Source organism: Drosophila pseudoobscura, chromosome 4 (assembly GCF_009870125.1).
Source record: "Drosophila pseudoobscura strain MV-25-SWS-2005 chromosome 4, UCI_Dpse_MV25, whole genome shotgun sequence".
Taxonomy (NCBI): domain Eukaryota; kingdom Metazoa; phylum Arthropoda; class Insecta; order Diptera; family Drosophilidae; genus Drosophila; species Drosophila pseudoobscura.
Genome location: NC_046681.1, coordinates 5,789,066 through 5,809,634, shown reverse-complemented (window position 1 = coordinate 5,809,634; position 20,569 = coordinate 5,789,066). Strand labels below are relative to the sequence as shown.

The following is a 20,569-nucleotide window of genomic DNA, read 5'->3' as shown; positions in this document are numbered from 1 at the left end:
GAGGGAGTTAGAGCCAGAGTTTAAGGCAGAGTTAGAGCTAAACTTACAGTCGTAGTCGCAGTCGGAGTTGGAGCCAGAGACCGAGCCAAAGTTAGAGCGAGCGTTAGAGCGCCCAGGGTTTGTCTTGCTTTTGGTGTGAATTTATTGCTTAATCATGCGGGTTTTTTTGTATATTTATTTTTGCTGAAAAGTAAATAGCAGGGAAATGCCAGCTGTGGAAACTGAAGCTTTAGATACTCTAAGAGAGCCATTTTTACATCCATTAAATATTGATGTTCTTTCAACGGATAGCCAACGTCCAAAACTGTGGCTGGAAAATTATCAGAAAATACTAGAAAAAATACGGGTTAAAATAAATCAATAAAAATACAAAACAATAAAAAAAAAAGTTTAAGAGCAGAAACCGTTATGAAGAAAGTACCAGAAAATACGCTTGCAAAAATACTGTAGAAATATACTACATATATTAAACATACTAGAAAATGCTATACAACATAAATACCAAAAAGATGTTAGATACTTACTCTAAAATACCAAAAAATAAGATATATAAATAATCACGTAATATAATTCTAAAACTAGTACGAAAAATACCCAACAAATTCTAAAAATTGCCGTAAGAAATGCCAGAAATTACTAGTCACGATATCGTCTCTTTTGAGTAATAAAGCTCTTCCTTTCTGAGCGTTGCAAACATTTTACCCAAATCATACTACCCTCCCACCAAAATAGGTTACAAAGCGGGTTAAAATGCAAATAAATCCGGCAGAAATCCAGGTCCAGGTCTCAGTTCAGGTCTCGCTGCTCTCTGGTTGAACTCCAGCTTCAGTTGCTCTTTTTTTTGTGGGGTCTCTAACAAGGTGTAGTGCTTGTCTAACTGGACGTTCCTCTGGCGTTACTATTCTGTGCCGCTCTCCGTAGTATGTTTTCTGTTCCCTTCTTATGTAGGCGTTTTGGCGTGGTTGTGGCTCTGGCTGTGGCGGGGGTCAGGCCCCCAGTAGCATACTCAAATTTGTTGCAGCAACAACGTGGTTTTTGCCGTTTGTTTTATGTGTGTGGGCGACAGACGCAACTGGTAAATGCAGCAATTAATATGAGGCGCACATGCAGCAGCCAGCAACAGCACAACAGCAGCACCGAAGCAGCACAGCAACAGCTTGCCCACCCACACAGCACACACAGCGAAGCTCCCATCGAACTGCAACATGTTTGCCTCAAACAGATACAGTCCGTATCTCAATCTACAGCGAACGGAACCTCAAGCTTTGGTTCGTCCGCTCACTCGAAAAACGAGTTTCGCCGCGTGCGGATTGTCGTCTCTGTGGCTTTCGTAAAACAAAAAAATACTGCTACTGGTAGCAGTGCTACTGCAATTCCTACATCAATTATCTCTTTGAACAAAATAACGCACCATTAAACAAATGCAAAGCAACAAAAATTTGTGTACAAAATTGTGTAAAAGTGTAAAAAAAAACATAATATTGTTTGTCGTAACTACAAATAGCGGTCTATGGTTTGTTTTGAAGCTATGGGTAAACCCAACATTAACCGCAACAACATTAAATTTGTGTTATTTTTAAGCCCATAATTTATGGAAATTATCAGCAAAAAATATATATATTTATTTTGAAGTCTCTAAAAAATACAAGAGTATTTATTTCCCTCCCTCAAGTACGTGTAAAGTGAGTGTAAAAGTGAGTGCTCCAATTGGTTTATAGAACGTGCAAAGAAAACGGTTAATACCTGAAGCAAACAACACACAAGAAATCTAACAAATAGATGAAGCCCACATTAAAATGAAGTTAAAATTGCCCCCGAGCAGAGCCTGCATGCTAATGGAGCTGTAAACAAAGCCCCAGACCAGCCACAGAATATTGTGAGTAACTTTCAACTGCTTTGTCGGTTAGTGGGTTCGAAAAGGGTGGAGGCTGTGTGCTACCAGATGTTGCAGAAGAACTGGGTTCAATTCTGGGGAAGGTGTGAGAAATATTATAATTTCTGCAGCTGCAATTGTGATAATTGATGCTTCGGGCATTCGTATTTACATTTAGATATATCACTAGCTAAACGCTGACGGAAATCTATGATGGACTTTTCAAATTAGTGCTTCAAATATTTGGTATATTTCTAGAATTCGTGTTTATTTACGTTCGTCTCTTTTTTGAGCATTTTTTCCCACGAAAGTTCTTTAGGCAGTGTTTTTCTGTTTGAGTTTTATTCTTGTCACACGAAAAACTTCTTAGGTGAAAAAGTTTCTGCACCAATAAAAAAGCTGTACAAATTGTAAGCTGATATTTGAAGTGGGTGAGAAGAAGAAAATAAATGGGATAGGATGGCCTTTAAAAGGAGGGAATAAGAAGGCGCAAAGAGATTTAGTTATTTTAATATTTATTTAAATATTTAAGTACCAAAAATATAATAAAACATAAAAATAAAAAAAGCATAAAAAACCTAAAAATATAAGTATACCAGTAAATAATAAACCAAATACAACCAAAAATTCAATAGAAATATTAGATACATTTCAGAATAATACTATATAAATACCAGAAAATGACCACATAAATATATAAGAAAATACTAAAATAAATAGCACAAAAAATGCTATACAAATATAATTTAAATTCCAGAATAATATTAGAATAAATACCAGATATTACCGCATAGGTACCATACCAGAAAAATCTAAAATACTAGAAAAAACCAGAACATGCATATTCTAATAGATAAATTCAAGAAGATTTCTGATATATTATAAGAAATAAAATATGTATGTGTTGTAAAATTTTAACAAATTTTTGGATAACACCAGAAAAAATACTCAAAAAATAGTAAAACATAAAAAAATTGCTGAAATAAGATAAGAGGTTGAAGCTAAGCCCCTTGAAATCCGAATGGTGTTGAAAAGTAGTACCATTTCTAATATATTGCAACCCGTTTTAGCCGTTAGGATTCCAGTTTTGGGATTCTGTTGAATTCTGTCTCTAGAGTTCCTTGACTGGAAGTAATATTTCATGGTTTGCTCATTTGTTCTGTAGCTTTTGTTCTCCACACACACGGGCGATGATTGGGGGTACTGGGGGTATGTGTCGAAATAATTTCACTTGACAGTTGGCTAATAAACTTGCCTACTTCATGGCCCTCACACTGCTCAGATCTGGGGGAGCCAGAGAGCTCTTCAACGCCTCATTACTCATGCTAAATCTTCTGGCACTTTACACCTTCGTATAATGCAAAGGTTGTCAACTTTTGGTAGAGAGTGTGTTGCATGAGTGTCTGTGCTCTTTAAGCCTTATGCAACAGCTCAAATTAGCCATGCAATTTGTACTTAACTATTTACAGCGCACCAGAGTGTGCTGCCCCAGAGAAAGAGACAGAAACTGGGAAGTGGGATTGAGAGAGGGATTGGGGGGCAAATAGCTTCTTGAGTACTCTTTCTGTGCAGAGGCGTTTGGGGCCGTCCATCTGTGTGTGAGGGACGAGAATAATAAAATGGCAAAGGACTTAAAACGAGACGCGACAACAACGTGCGGATGGGATGGCGGACGTAGACAAGCGACAAGTTTATCACTTGTTAAGCCAAACGTCGGACAGGCGATGCTTCAGCAGCAACAGCAGCAGCAGCAGCCACAGCCACAGCTCTGGGTTCCAGCCATAGATGCAGTTCCATCTTCTGCTGAAGCAAGAGAGAATCAACTCTCAGCTCAGCCCCCATCTGCAGTCTCAGCTCTAGAATACGAATCAGCTCCATCTTCTGCTGCAGACTACGTCCAGACGATGTCTCGGCAAGTCGACGACGGCGACGACTGGCAGGCGGTGATGGGCGCGGCAGATAAGGCACTTGGCCAAACAGAATGTGGACTCGGCCAGAATGTGGAACCTAGAGATAGGTCGCGTGGATGGGATGGCTGGATGGATGCAATTTGCATGGGAGTCACACGAAAGTGAGTTACATTTAGGGTTGAAATACATACGGGAGGGCTACGAGGATATCCAAAGGGAATACACGAAAAGATGAAGGTTCAGATAGATGGGGATATCTGTTCGAATAGAAAAGGGGATATGGCAGATGACGTCTGGGAATTAAAATGGAAATAATGTGGATATCTAAAGAGAAAGATTATGGATTCCTGCGAACGACTGTCAATGGAATTCTAGTACTTTTTTAGGAAGTACAGAAAAATACTACAATAATACTAGAAGAATAGTTTGAAAATATTAGAAAAATAAAATTAAAATTCTAGAAATATACATTTTAAAAACACCTATATAATACTAACAAAATATTACAAAATACTAGAAAAATAATTAACTTTCTCTAAGTATTAATTTTTTAAATATATGTATAAAACAAAAAATACTTAGAAATACTACAAAAAAATAGCTAAAATAAACCACAACACGAAAGAGGAATTCCCTTGAGAAGGAATTCATGGAATAACTGCATGTGCATTATGGCGGTTAATGTACCTTAATCTCATGCAGATACTTTTCTGTTTAAGTCGTGCTTACATTCATGTACTCCTCCTCTGATATGCAAGAGTACATATACATATTTAAGCAGCCACAAAATGGGAAAGATCAATAAAAAGATACTGGCCAAGTCTTACAGTAATGGGATTACCCTTTAAACGCTTTAGTAAGCCATCAAAATGAAACGTTTAAGGAGATGCTCTCCCAATGAAATACCATAATCCGCTTTTGGGAGACCATCTTTGAGACAACTTTCGGCAGCTGCGTCTCCTTTTTGGCTTCCTTTGCTGGGGTCTCACGAACGAAGTGACCATCCTATATCTCACATGAGCGGAAGAGCATCCCGAGAGCAAACCACATGGCGGAAGGGGAGGACCAGCTGCTCCTCTTTTAAATAATGTCTGCAAATTGTTTTGAGTGACAATAAGCGAAAAATCGATGCTCGGAAAGATGCAGCTTTGGGCCACAGCAACAACCGCCGCCGTTGGCTATAAATACGAGAAGTGCCCGCCGCCGATAAAACAGGAAGCAAATGTCAAAGTGATTGTCAACTCAAAAATTACGTATACGCATTCAATCGGATGCTTTTCCATTGACACGAGTCGAGTATCGCATCGTATCGTAGTTTGGCGAGAGATTGCTTTCGTTTCCGCCATCATCGGTGGGCCACAGCAGCAACAGCAACAGCAACAGCAACAGTCGATTGTCTGTGGCCTTTTCCATTTCATTTTCAATTTTTGCCTGCCAACACATTTTCACTCTTTTAAGTTTTTGCCTGCCCGTCGCACATTTTCCCTCATTCATGTGATGTTAATTTTATTGACTTTTCCCAAAGAGGATTCCAATGGTTCTGCCTGGCTCTTTCTCTGATTGGTCTTCATTCGTCTGATTCAACGTTTTGGCAGGTGAGAACAGGTGTCTCGTGTCTTGTGTCTTGTGCCTCGTGTTTGAGGGTGTAATTGATTAGCTGCCGTGTTAATTGCAAAATCAACAGAGCCACAGAGCCACAGCCCCCTGAAGCCTGCGGAGGCTGTTGCTGCTGCTTCTATTGATGAGGAGGAGGTGGCACAGAAATGGAATGGCGTCCCAAGAGTGGGGTTTGGGCTCGGTGTTGAAGGTGGAGAGCCCTTCAATTAGGAGTAGGCTTACAGGAGGCTTGACACCTGTCTTAATTATGGATAACATTTTTGTAAAATTACATATTCCATGTCAGTCAATAAAGAAGCCAAGGATATGAGTATCTATTTCAGTATTAATTAGAGTAAACAGCAAATTAAGGGAAAAGTCAATGTTTGAATATGCAAATGTGATTAAGAAGTGCTCATTTGATGGTTGGAAAGGCATTTAAGAGACTCATAAATGCTATTTTGTATAAATTAAATTTCTCCTTAATGCAGGCGCTACCTCTGAGAGTCGCCAGAGAGCCACACGTTCCCTTGCTCAAGGATTATGAATATCAAAAGCCAACTCAAAGCAAAAGCTACTGAATCAAGTACCGCTCTTTCTTGCTCTTAGCCCCCTCTTAGTTTTTTAAGCCCTTCCAGCTAGCCCCTTAATTAGCTCACAAATCTATTAGTAGAAGAGTTTTCTCTCTCTCTTTCTTTCTCCCTGTATCTCTAGAAGCAATTAGCTTTATTAAAGCGCAACAAATTGTTGTAGGGGCTGTCCCCGTTGGCGGAACAGGTGCGTAAACAATGTGCTGAACGGACACTCCTGGCTCTGCTCTTTGATTTACACAAAGTATCTCGAAGATACAACTGCAACTACAACTTTAATTAGAAAGACAAACAGGCAGATTCCACAGCACGACAGGAGGTGCTTCCTACCCGTCCCCGTCCCATCACCGCACCATTTCCTTTGTACTCTTGAGAGATTTCCCCCCGCAAAGCTTGCCATTGGACAAAGGGGAAAATATATATTAAAATATTCGCAGGCCAGGCGATGCAATTTAATTAAAATTTTAACTGGAAACAAAAACACAGACAGCCTTTAGGTCGCGTAATATTTTCTGAATGGGAGAATGTGGGGAAATCTGTCCTGAGACATTGAATATCCATCCTGCCATCGAAGCTGAAGCTGCTAATTGAATTTACGCCAACAGTCCCCGAAGGGTCCTTTGAGAAGGGAATACCGTCTCTGATTTTAGCAGTCGCTGACCCTTGTCCTAACACGTGTCCTCCCCCAGAAATTGATAAGCCATAAAATATACGAATATTGGCCAGCTGGTCTGAAGGCAACAGCTTCTTAAAAACATAAAAGGGATGTGGGCGCTCCCAAAGGGGCTTCCCTTGCCCACTTTTCCCTACGCCTCACAATTGCAACTCAAACAAAAAGCCTAAAGAGCCTTAAAAGAACAAAAAGTTCCTCCAGCAGACGCGGCTCCCTTTCGTTTCTGCTTCATTAATTTAATTTTGTTTTCACAATAAATTTTCTTCAACAAAAGGGAAAGAATTTTCCCAGACGACACGCTTATGCTAATCCCAAAAGAAAAAGTAAAAGAACATTTGCATGCCATAACTTTTTGGGGGCGATACATGAACTTCCGTGTACGTACTCGTATCTGTAATGCACAGAAAAAAAGGGGTGGAGGATCGAATTTGGGATTCTTCCGAGATTTCTTCTTATATTTGTTGGGGCTCTTGGCTGCCTTTTTTCAGTCTTTTTCTGCTCTAATGCCTATGAAGTATTATGAATGAATCAACTATTTGGATAGAACGTGATGTAGTACGAATTCTACAAGTTTCTCCAAGTATTTTAATAGTTTTTTTGCCTCATAAGTAACTGGAGCGGAGCACTTCCTGTCGCTGTAATTCAAAAGGTATTCCAATACGCGTACATAACGAATTATTCTCAGAAATGTAAGATTGTACCCCGACTTTTGGGATGAGAATTTCCCTGGAAATTTTTGTCTCTTCTTTTCGGTTACTCTTTGGATCTGCGCCGATGTAATATATAATACATGAATCATTTTTATAATGAATGACTTATAGAACGTGATATACGAGTCGTAATATTATTTGATGTGCCACTCGAACGCTTCCTGTCGTATTATTCGATAGGAAATATGTTTAAGATTTCAGAGAATTTCAATCGAAGGTCTAAGTGATCATTTGGCCCAATATTCCTCCATAATTCCCTTAGTTCCCTGCAACCCAAAAGCTGTCTGCAACCTCTTTTCTGTTGACCAAATCGGATAAAGTTTTTCATTTGATTTGCTTGTGTTTCCACAGCCAAAGAGCTTCACATGCCACATGCCACATTTAACCCTGTTTTTGTTCATATAACAAATGCTGCCTGCCCCTTTTTGATGGGGTTAAATGGTGGGACTCCATCAAACACTTTGGGGCCCTTCGCTTCGCTTCGTTCGCTTGAATGAAGACCGCCTGCCGGCTGCCTGTCTGTCTATCTGTCACGTTCTTCGCTCTGCCAGAACTTATGACTATGTCAAACGAATGAAATGTGAATCAGGTAAAAGACATCGCTAAAACATGAACAGAGCAGCATATACAAGTGCTTGTAGTGCTGGGAGTGTGGAGTGGGAGAGCTCGTTTAAAAATTTATTAAATGAGCTCCAAGCTGAAGGAAGGGTTGAGAACCCCAGCCCCCCCTGCTTTATTGGAGCGTGAGGTCAGTGCTGGAACGAAAAAGTATGTCTGTGTGTCTGGCGTTCCCCTTCTGTGTGTAGTTCAGGCTGTACGAGTAGTTCGCTCTGTCACGCTTTGATTGAGTCTCAGCTTCAGCTTCAGCCTCAGGGATCTATCTGCTGGGGGCATGGGCCATGGCATCCATCAATTTGGCAAAAGGAACTGTTCAGAACGGAACAGAACATGTTGGCAGATTCTACGACCCGACCCACAGCTGGAAAACAGTTGCATGTCCATTAGGGCTGTGCTGTTCGTTCGGTCGTTCGTTCATTGGTTCTTTGGTGAACTCTAATCAAGTGCCTTGACTACGAGTACGAGTCCTCCGTGAAACTATCTGCTGTGATGGTTTGTTGTTGGGAAGAGCTAAAATGCACTGCGGGAAAACAGGATATATTTATTATGAAGCAGGATGTTTGGGATGGTCAATGGAAGAGTCGTGATATCTTGAAAGATATAACTTTAAATTGTATACAAATTAGTTTCAGTTAGTATTATTGGGACAATAATTTTGTATAAATAAGAATTTTTACAATCGATTTATTGATTATTTTTATAGATTTTTAGTTATCAATTTATTGATTATTTCAATTTATTCACCGGTTAATTTGCATCATTTTAATTTGCTCTTCTGATTGTTGTCTTTGTTTTCTACTATTTGCTATTAATTTATCATATATCTCTTTTAAATTGATATCATTCTCTAAATTATGTTTTTTTTTATCGATTTCCAAATTATTTTTTGTAGTTTTTCAATATATTTTTTGTATTCTCAATGATTTCTTACCGATTTCTCACCGGTTGGTGTATTTAAATCTTTGATTATTTTATACATGAATTTTCATGAATGTTAATACTCATCAATTTCTCTCAGTGTTCTCAGTGCACATTTACACTCATTCGATGAAGGAAACACAGCACAAAGCACACTCCTTCCTATTAGCTAATGGACTCCCTGCTGCTGGCAGTGCACCTACGGAGATCTCAAATTGCAGTTGCAGTTGCACAGACTTAAGGTTGTTTTTGTTGTTGCAGTTGTTGTATGTATTTTGGCCAAACTCGTGACCCAAGTCGCTGCTTGGGCCGCTGCACTTGCCATTGCCGTGGCCGTTGCAGTTGCAGTGCCGCTTGCCCAAAAAGTTTCGTTCTGGCATTCCCATTCCCAGTCCCGATGTTTGCTGTTTGATGGTTGTTGCTTGTTGCCCGTGTTTGCTCTTTGGTTACGGCCAAACAATTACCCAAACAGCCAGCGAGAACTGCGAACCCCGAACAGAACCTTTCTCCCCACTCGAACGAACGACAAAACGAACGAGCAGATGGTAGGATGCAAGCGGCACTGGCAGCAGGGAGAAGTGTTTTGGGAGAGGGGGATGGGGAGTGCAGGGGATTGCAGGGGCTCAGGCCCTGGGCCCTGGGCATTCTAGCGGAACTTTGTGTCGCATTATGCCGTGTTTTTGAGTTGTCAGTGGATGTTGTTGCTGTTTGTCGTTCGCTGTTGTCGTGGCTACATGTTGGCTACAATGTTGCCTTCAATTGTTTTTCCTCATGTTTTCAGAATTTGTATACGCGGTATTTCTGTGGGGATGATGTATTTGTGGATAGGTAAGCAACGAATAGAAGATATATTACTAATAAACGACTATTTTTTAAAAGTTCTAAGAGCTAAAGCTGCCTTAACGGTTGTGCCTTCTTTTGCGGCATCAGAAAAAAATCCTGTGGCAATCACCATTTCACCTATAGGTACATCAAAATTAATGATTGTATCTACATATATTTTAAAATTCATTGCAATCTGATAAAGATACCAATCTAAGAAAACTAAGAATCCATGTATCTTTCGATATAATCCCAGGTATCTTTCTGTCGGTTTCCACTGCTCTGGGGTTTTTTGGTGCCTGTAAACGACGTGCACATGCATAAATACATAACCAGATACATGCCCAGATACAGATACAATTGTATCTGTTACTGTGCAGTCAGTGGCCATAGAGGCATGGCTCCCTGTGTGTTCTATGCTCTGTTCTTTCTATGGACAAGTGCACACAAACACACATCCACACACGCACTAATTATGTTTTAGTTGCCGCTTGGCTGGGCGTTGCAACCACCCCCTACCCCCTCACCACCCCCTATGTATGTCACAATTTTCGGTTCTCGTGCCTTTTGTTATATCAATAATAATACGAGGCAAACGGGAGGAAAATGGGAACATTTTCAAGTGCAAAGAGAGCTCTGGACAGAGTGCGTGTGCGAATGGAATCATTTGTCCACCTGCTGTGGAGGTGGAGGGGGGAGTCGGAATCATCGACACAAATAATTGAACAGGTTAAATGGATTACGAATGGCCAGGGACAAAAAAGAATTGAGAAATGGGAAATGAAAATGAAAATGAATATGTTCAACGTGCGTACGTGTATCTCCATCACAAAGCAAAATATGGTATAATAAATACTTGATTAAGCAATTATTTTCGTCTCTTTTTGCGGCAGAAGTATCTTTTGGGTTGCAGCCAGTTTGTGGCAGAAGTTGGAAAGCCACAAAAGTTTTCCCGAAAAATGTTTTCATATAGTTTTTGATTTCCAGTTAAGTAGCCAATAGAGGATTTTGCTTAAAAATCTGTGTGCAATGATGTGGAAATTAGCAGGAAAACACTTTGAACAAGTGCTCCACATTCCACTTTAAAGATACAACCCTCAAAGCTCTTCAAAACCCTCCAAAGATACATTCTCCAAGGTGCTTCAGACCACTTCGAAAGATACAATTGCTATTAAGTGCAGACATACTTCAAAGATACAATTTCTACATGGAATAAAGATACAATTTATTGAGAGGGAAAAAACTTATAAAAGATACAGGTACTCAAGGATAAAATTGCTCTTGGAGTAAAAACCCCTCCAAAAGTTACAATTTCTACATAAAGATACAATTTGTTGAGATGGAAAAAACTTCCAAAAGATACAGCTACTTCAGAAGGAAAACCTCTTCAAAGAAAATTGCTTACAGAGTATAAAACCCTTCAAAAGATACAATTTCTTCAGAGGATAGACCCCACGAAAGATGCAATATTTTCAGAGTGGAAACCTTTCCAAAAGATACAAGTTCTTCACACCAAAAAACCCTAATAAAGATACAATTTCTTGAGACATAAAACCCCAGCCAAAGCTACAATCTTCAGAAGTAAACCCCCTACAAAAACCTGCAAAGATACATCCTATTAAAACCCTTTCTAAAGATACAATTCCCAGAGAAAAAATATCTCTTTGTGCAGAGTACAATTTCTACACAGCGAAAACCCCTCGAAAAGACACAAATTAAAAATCAAAAGTTTCATGTGAAAAGTAGACCTATTTTCAGTGGGCCCCGACCTTGCTTCTTCATAGAGAAACGAAACCATAAGTACAGCATTATTAGACCATTATTAGATCATAATCAGATTAATTATGGAATTACGGCGCCCTAAAACCCCCACAAAACTATGAAGTTCAGGGTCTTTCGACCACGCTAACCCCACATTGTACATAGTATGGATAGTTTCAGTACCCAATCGTATATGGAAGGGGACCCTGTACTGAACCTATAGCCATTCAAACATTCAACGCTTCAGAAGATGCATTTCAATGCCATCAAAGAGCGATAATAAAGTTTTGATGGCTTTAACTGGATCTAAAGGTTGGGGTTTTCATCGGTTTATGGAATGGGAAAAGCAATAACTTTATGGATCACTCAAGTGATGATGGGCGGGGGGAGGGCCTGCCGTTCAATTAAATGGCCAATGCCGCGAGACAGCGACAGTGAAAAAGAGAGCCATCGGCACCATAAAATGATGAATGAAAATGACATCAGCAAAAGATACAGGGGCTACAGGCAGCAGGGGATAAAGAGAGGGCCAAGAGATACAGGAAGAAGAGGCATAAAAAGAAGGCCAAAAGATACAACAAAACAGCTGGGAACTGGTCGAAAAACAGAGGGCATAAAACGCGGTCGTATTTGGGTTAATCAAATTTAGTTGTATCTCCCGCCCCATTCCTTCTTTAGAGAGAGAGAGGGGGCAGGGGCGCCCCATTAAGCACCTGTGTGCAGGTACCTGTCGTTTGTTGTATCTTTCGGATATGAGTTTGCCCCTCTCTCGTGGGTATCTTGCGGATAGCAAGCGTGTGGCATTCTGTGTGTTCTCGTGTTCTCGTGTGCACGCATTTTACTTTAATTACATGTCACAGGCTTTTGTAATTATTTTGACAGCGAACGAAAGAACAAACGGGACAGAGAGAGAGAGAGAAAGAGAGAGAGAGAGTTACAGTTACATTCGTCACCAGATTTTATGTGAATTTTGTTCTTCTTTTTTGTATTTAAACATTCTGCCTGTCTGTCACGTCTGTCTGTCTGTTTGTCGCGTCTGTCAGCAGCATTTTGTTTAATGAGCTTTTTACGAGCTGTGCAATGAGCAACGACACACACAGATACACACTCGCGCAGTGACAGCTACAGTTAGCGTAACCCCATGGGTGCCCATGGCTATTTATCTATATATCTATTGCTTAGCCCTCTGCACGCGATAATCAAACAATTGAATTGGTTTCTGAGGTTTCGCTGTCGATGCCACACCAGGAGACAGCCACAACGTTCTTGACGCATGAAATGACAGTCGAACATCAAAGCAAAAACCTTCTGGCTGCAGAAACCTCAGGCTTCTGAATCAGTTTCAGCCTCTACCGCAGTCTCAGATATAGCTACAGCCTCTGGCTGTGCCTCTGCCACACAACCTCAAGATTCAAGTGCGAATGCATCTCAAGTGTTGACTCTAACTGTTGGCTGGATGTTTGATTGACTGCTTGACTAACTCCCGAGCATTGCACTTCGCTCCCCTCTCCACCGTCAGAGGAAGCTTCGCTCCAGTTCAAGAAAATATATACATATCTCGTATATGAACGCGTGCGCGCGGTTACGCTTTCAGTCAAGCGACAAGCGACAAGCGACGAGCCACAGCGTCTTTGGAGTCATTGTAATCGTCATCATCATACATGTACATGCCTCCTACTCCAACATTTGTGCCTCCGTTTGCTCCTGCTTTTCCCTCCTTCTCTGCTCCTCCCTGGTTTTTCTTTCACAGTCAAAGTCATCATCATCGTAGCTGGTCGCATAAATGCATAAAAAGCGAAACGAAATTATTTGCATAAGCGGTGCAAAAAAAAGTGCTTCAATATCCCGATCATCACCACAGCAGCACCAGCAGCATTCGCCATAGCAATTGTATCTCTTGGATGCATCTACATTTGTATTTATGCACGAGACAGCTCGGGGGACGACATCTGCATATCTTTATACTCCTATTCGGATTCGTATTCGCATTCGTACTCCGTATATGATGTACGATGTAAATGATGCTGTATTTTGTTTCTATTTACGAGGTTGTTGTCGCCGCCACCGCCGCCGCTACTCTTGTATCTCATGGATTGTGGCTTCTATGGACTCCTCTTCGTTTGTGCAATGTTATTTCGAGAGTATTACTGCTTTCAGCTATGGAAATGATATCATATGCCATCAAAAGGTAGATTAAACCTTGGGGATAGTGGAAAGCCTTGGGGATACTCTGGGGGCTATATTTATATTTAAATGATGTCCTAAACACAGGGCAATACTAGTCATAGGAAGAAGCTCTTTGGCAAACAATCGGATATTCCCACCAGAATAGAAAGAAATATCAATTTTCCAACCATTTCCATTCACCATTCCATTCAATGATTTTCCACGCACTCCCATGGGAAAATGTGCTTCTAAAGTGCACTTCTACTTCCACGACAGCCATTTCCATGCAGTTTCCCAGCATTTCCTTTCTGTTTTTTTCCCACTGCCTTTTGCATTAAATATGAAAAATCAATTTCAGATGCCCTGAAACGCTCGACAGCGGCTGCAGCAGCGGGAGCAATATTCAGAGAAGACAAACCACAGAAAATGCTGAATGCTGAACGCTCGCTGAACCGCAGATACAAAAGCTAACACCACGACGAACATGCGAATGTGGCACAGGGCATCCGCCCAGAGGGTCCAGTGAATGTAGAGTGTAGAGCGGGGGAGAGTGTAGCGACCAGGGGATACCTAGGGGGTCACAAGAGGAGATGGGAAGTGGAAGTGTATCTGTGAAAGTAGAGGTTCTATGGGTTTTTATTGATTTAAAGGATGTTTTTTTTGGGAGAGTGGGTTGTCAGAAAGCAAGGAGGTATGGGAATGATTATATGATAGATAGATACATAGATAGCGAGGAATTACAACTAAGATATTGGGGGAAAACAGTGCCGTATCTTTTCAATTATGGATTCCACAGTGTTGACAAAGATCGATAAGATTGGGAGCACAACAGAGGCGCTACCTGCCTAAATCTTTGAAAATATTTATTCCTCTGTGTATGGAGACCCATAGTTGCGATATGCCTTAGATTTTACGGAGATTCAGTCTTCTTTCCCTTAAATCATAGACTCCAAAGAAAAATCCCTGCATTTTGGAGTCCTAGAAGTCTAACGTGAATCCAAAATACCCCAAAAAATCCATGGATTAGGGTATCAAAACGCCACAGAAGGTTGTGTGAAGTGCACCCCTGAGGCTCGGGAGGAGGTCACAGAACAAGTACGATTATACGATTATATAGTATATATAAAATATGTAGAAATATAGGAAAAGGCGATATGCATATGCATTGGCCAGAGGGGCAAGAAGAAGTGGGTGGACAGGGGAAAATGTACTCTAGCTCTGTCCCTCTCTATCAACACCAAAAGTTTCTATTTGCATAAAATGTGCATCGGCTGCAGTTTTTGTTTTTATTTTGTATCTCTTTTTGGTTTATTTATGCACCACGACTTTCCCTATGGTTGGGCTTTTCCATAGAACGCCTTTCCCTTCTTTGCCCTGCCCTTCCCCTGGGTGTACATTTCCACACGCTTTTCCACCCTTTTTCCCCATGGGCAGGGGCAGGCACAAATGTTGCCCTGTAATACCATTTATTTCTATCCCCAAAGTCAAGTGGCAGCCGGAGAAAAGTTGCGGGCAAATTAATGAACTTTTCCCGCATTTTTCCTCCGCTCCGTGGGGTGGGGGGATGGGGGGCATATGATTATAAAAAACTTTACTCTTAGGCTGCTCTGCTCCGGCCGGGAAAATTCTGCGCATGCATATCGCAAAAGTTCGTTCTCTCTCTGTTCTTTCGACACATTTCCATCTGGCTTTTCGCATTTTCCATTTGGCCAGAGATCGCTTGCCCATGCCTCTCCCATTCCCATCGACCAGCCGGAGATTTTTCTGACCCACTTTTATGGCTCACGATTCCATCTTTGGGTTTGAGTTTGGATTTGGATTTGGAATTTCCTTCCCCTTTTTAATTGTAGTTTCTGCTTTTTCATTTTCCTCTGGTTTGGTCTGCCTTTTCTGCTGCTTTGTGTGGGCCATCGCTTTGGCCAGATAAATAGCCATGGGCGCTGTGTTATGGCCATGAATAAAATATTGAAAGAGTATTTTGCATTGTGTTTTGTGTGCGGAGTCTTGGTTTTGGCTTTTCTTTCTTTTTCCGACAGCTGCAGACAGGCGACTGTGGAAGATACATTTTGTATTCGGCATTCAGTTGATGAGATTTCGAGTTTTGGCGGCTTAAATTACTGAGAATTAATAAAAGTGAAAGGAAAGGTTGGAGATACTTTTTGGGGGGGTTTTTGCATAAGAAAATATGAGATTTTTTTGATTAAGAGTAAAAGATACATATTTGTATTTTGTAGGCAGAGGTTTTGGGTGGAATGAATCCTTAAATGTATCTTTGAAATGTTAGATATACTTTCAAAAGAATTTAAATTGAACAAGATACATCTTTGCAACCAAAGCTACCCTTAAAAATCTTTAGATTGGTAAAAGATACTTGTGAATCTATTATTTTTCTTCCATTTTCTCCCCAAAGCATAATGCTCGTCTCCGGCTGTTCCTCCTTTTTCCTTTCAAGACTTTCTCCGCGGATGACTCCACTTTCCTACATTTATCCGACATTTTCACGGCTATGGTGTATATATCTGTACCGTTAATTTAGTCATAGCATTTACGGCTAATTTGGATAATTCGCACTCGAAAAGTGGCCAACAAAAAGGGGGGAAAAGACCTGAAAAAAACATGCTGCTGTTGTTTTTTGTTTTAACGCCAACCGGCAACAACAACAAAATCGTGCAGTTCAGGGCCTGGGTAGGTCTGTTTTTTTTTCTTAATTGAAAGACCAGCAAAGGCCGGGAAAGGAGTGGGGTCTTGGACAGAGGTAGAGCGTTGAGGGCTTCGAGTGAGAGGTCCAAGCGTGGGAGGCCTCTCTGGCGAAGGGAAACCCGTCAAAAAGGGGGAGAAAAAGGTCAAACCAGGTACTGAAAACGAGGCATCGGAACAGAGAGCCCAAAACAGCTGCGTTGCATTTGGCTTTTGGCCCCGTTATTGGATCTGTGACTGGAACTCTGCGAACTGGGATTTCGAGCCCCACGGCAGCTGCTGGGAATTCACTCAGTCGTGAGTTTCGTTCGACTCGAAGGGGAGGAGGGATAGGAGGGAGAGGCCCCACCAGGAGTTGACTTGATTAAAGATTTCACACTTGATTAAACACCACTGTGTGTGGAGGAGACCCAATAGCAGCGTGATTTTCTGGCAAGAGCCAGAGCCAGCGGCAGAAGAGGCAGAGGGCACTGTACTGTGGCTCCCTTTTCCCCTCCGGCCAGTTTCAAGTTCATTTCCAGCAACTGGAGGATTGGGAGATGGGAGATTCCTTTTTTGTTTTGTTTTCTCTTGTAGTTTTCCATCGATTCGACCTCACATTTTCCATATATTTTCGTACATTTTTTTTGTGCAGCGTTTAAGGTTTAAGGTTTTTTAACTCCTTTGTTTTGTCCATCAAATTTGTTGGTCAAGGTAAGTCCTCGATGGAGGCAAACGATGGACAATTTTGGCATTGAAAAACGTATAGCCAGGGGACTAGTGGAGGACTAGTGGATCCTGTCTGCCACATACAATATTTACAGACACTGTTGCTTCCTCTGCGGCTTAATCCATCAATTAGCCAACGTATTTTCGAAATATTGACTTACTCCGACCGAACTGTGGACTGTGAACTATTTAAAGCCCTTCTTCTATGCATAAAGTATGGATTTTCATAGAAAAGTTAATTTTTTAGTGGATGTATTACGGCATTTATTGGATATTTCTTAGTGTGGTTTTTGGGCATTGTTTAAAAAACGAATTTGTCTGTAATAAAAACCTTTAAGGTCTATCGAAATAAAATCAAGATTATTCCTTTTTAAATAAATGAATTCAAAAATAAATAAAATACAAAATAAAGTAAAAAACTATTTTTTAGTTTATTACTTCATTTTGTATTTTATGTGAAAATTTCTTTTTTTTTAAGTACAAAATATTCCTAGAATAAAGAAAATAAAAATGAAATATAAATTTTGAAAGAAAAATTCGAATAAAATATAAAATTATGCGTTAATAACGTTATAACATTTAATAAAAAAGTGCAATTGAAATTATGTGGAAAAATTCTAATAAAAATTAAAATTAAATTAAAAAAGTATTAAAATTCTTAAATTATTTAAAAGTTCATTAAAAAGTTGAAAACTATTTTGCCGTTACCAAAAATTTATAGATTTATAAAAAATATTTCTAAAAAGTATAAATAAAGTCTTATTTATTGGCGGAACAGTTTCTAAATTTGTTAATTGAATATATTCCCTTTCCTTCTTGAATATATCATTTTAAATAAATATTCCCTATTAATTTGTTCCCATTTCCCCTGTTTTCTCCTCATAGACTAACCCACAAAAAGATGGCCAAAACCCTTTCAATTAGTTTGAATAAATGAATACTATTCATATCCATTTGTAGAAGAGCCCAAAGTATCTCATAACTAAGCCAGAAAGTATCTTATAACTAAACCTACAAGTAGCTGCTATCTAAGCCGAAATTAGGCCGAGAAGTATCTGGAAACTAAAACCAAAAGCCATATCATTATTCATAAACCAAAAACAATCTCGGAAAAGGGCTTCCAAATAATAACATTTTCTCCGTCTCTCCTTTTGCAGTTAATGGTACTTCTGAGAAGCTTTTTCCCCCGACAGCACCAGAAGCAGAGGAGGTAAGCCATGGCATATTTTCCTTTTCCTTTTTTGGGGCACATGTGCGTGTGTGTGTGCCCCAGGGGATGCATCGGTATCAATCTTAATTTATAACAAATTTAATATGGTTCAGTGTTTTTGCGAGGGAGTGGAGAAGGGTGCTTCAGCCGCAGGATTCGTGCCAAAATCAAGGCCAGTGGAAGCCTATACCATATGCTGTGGAGGGTCTTCTACTTGTATTCTGTCTCCCACTTGACGGGAGGACTCTCTCTCTCTTGCTCTGTCTGTCTCTCTGACACCCCATGCAAATGTGCAATGTGTTTTTTCGATCTGGTTTCTGGGGATTCGGTTTTTCGTTACCACAAATTTTTGCCACCCGACAGCAGCCCCTGCAGCAGCATCAACATTGGGTCTTAAATCCTGTGCGTCAACGCCCGTAAATATGCCACAAAAAATATTGAAATGGTAGCCGGCACGGCTCGACTGCGGCACATGGATCGGCCAGTCCTGTGGGGTCCTGAAACGTGTACACTTAAGTGATTTTATGGCGCCATTCAAATGTTTTTCAAATCAGCCAAAAACGTGAAACGCGTTTTCTTTTTTGTTGCTGCGACTTGTGCGGGGTTCTTCCCAAGAGGCGGAAAAACAAATGCCATAAATTTCAACTCAACGCCTTGAGGTAGGCTTTTGCTTAGGCAACCATTCCTCCATCCTTTCTGTGGAAATACCACTCCCTATAGCCGTATCTTTACACCACTCGGCCGTTTCTCTGCCTTCTTTTGGCCACATTCCTACCTTCTGTGAATCCTTGTGGCTGTAAAAACAAGTGGAAAACGTTTACCAGCAACAAGTAGCGATAGCTTCGATGGCATATGCCACACATAAAGGGAAAAAGGGAAACCGAGAGAGAGAGGGAGAAAAGGAGAAAGGCGCTGTGCCCCGGAAGTGGGCGATTGTCTTATTTCCCTATCTGCTGGCAGCGTCTGACGTTCTGCCGATTTGTTTGGTCTTCTGATTGACTGACACCGCGATTGAGCGGCTAACCGACTGAATGACTGACTCGCTGTGTGAGCGATGAAGCAATTGAGTGAAAGACCGAAAGGGGACTGCCACCAGCATTTAGGGCATTGAATATTTTAGCGAAATGCGAGTCCCGAATCCCCATTAAAGCCCAGGTAATGTAATGCTCTCAGATTCGATAAATTATTATGGAATGTTGGGTGCGCTTGAGCGGAGGATTCACTTGAATGGCAGCTGAAGATTGTGCTGTTCGGTTGAAAGGTTACCAAAATATTTGTTCGGAATACGTAATGAAGCTCCTGCTGCCACTGGTAGTCTCATACAATCTTGGATATAAGCTAGCCAAAAGCCTAACCAAAAGAATCATTACCTATCCAAAAGGCTTTCCATCCTTATCCTTTCACATTGACAGCCATCAGTACGAGTATACTCCCCTCCTCAAATAATTATAATTTTCATCAAATTGTTTGCCCAAAAGGGGGATAATATTGTGCGTTTAGATGCGCCACCAAAAAGTAGGTTGAAAACTCCAGCAGGAGCTCCTTCACCAAAAAGTTGAATATTCCTGGAGCCTGCAGACTACTCCTCAACCAAAAAGTATGAAGTTCTTCTAGCTATATCGCCACCAAGAAGTACAACATTTTTAGCTTCTCCTTTAGCTTGAAAAATTTTAATATTCCTGCAGCCTGCAGCTGGCAGCTGGCAGCCTACTCCTGCACCAAAAAGTATTTAATTTTAACAGCTACATCCCCAAAAAAAATTATAGTAATCCAGCAGCTACTCCACCACCAAAAAGTAGAATATTCCCCGCTCTTTATGTACACACACACATGGCGCAAAGGCAAAGCATCAAAAAAACCGTATTGATCAACAGAGTCTGCAGCTACTCCTCAGCCAAAAAGTATAAAATTATTGCAGCATACTCCTCCCCTACAAAGTACAAAAAAATCTCTTTTCCTTATGGGGCGATCGCAAGCGTCTTATGTCCTCCTCCCATCAAGTATTCCCTGCGTATACGCAATGTTACAAAAGTTTCCTTCTACTTTATGGGGCGGCCGGATAAAAGTCTGTTGAAACAAAGATTTGCAGTAGGGCCCCCCGCCCCCTCACGCATTTCGCGGCTAATGTATAAATAATTGCATGTCACTTGCCGACTGAACAAACACACCACCAATTCCTCAACTTTATTGTTGTCTGACTTTTGGGTCTCGTTTTTTTTTTTGCTCTTCTCTTTGTTTCTGTGGGTTTTTTTTTTTTATATTTCGGATTTGGATTGGGTTTTCGAGGTTTATATGCCGTTCGTGCGGTTCGTGTGTT

General features: G+C 40.7%; 1 protein-coding gene across 1 annotated transcript in view; it reads left to right on the top strand.

Moving 5' to 3' along the window:
• Window positions 1–1,254: 1,254 nt before the first annotated feature.
• LOC4816604 (uncharacterized) overlaps window positions 1,255–20,569 on the top strand; it is an 81,845-nt gene continuing 62,530 nt past the window's right edge. Inside the window, exons 1-2 of the mRNA XM_033381038.1 lie at window positions 1,255–1,876; window positions 18,200–18,252. The gene's annotated coding sequence lies outside the window, so the exon portion shown is untranslated. The remainder of the gene's footprint in view (window positions 1,877–18,199; window positions 18,253–20,569) is intronic.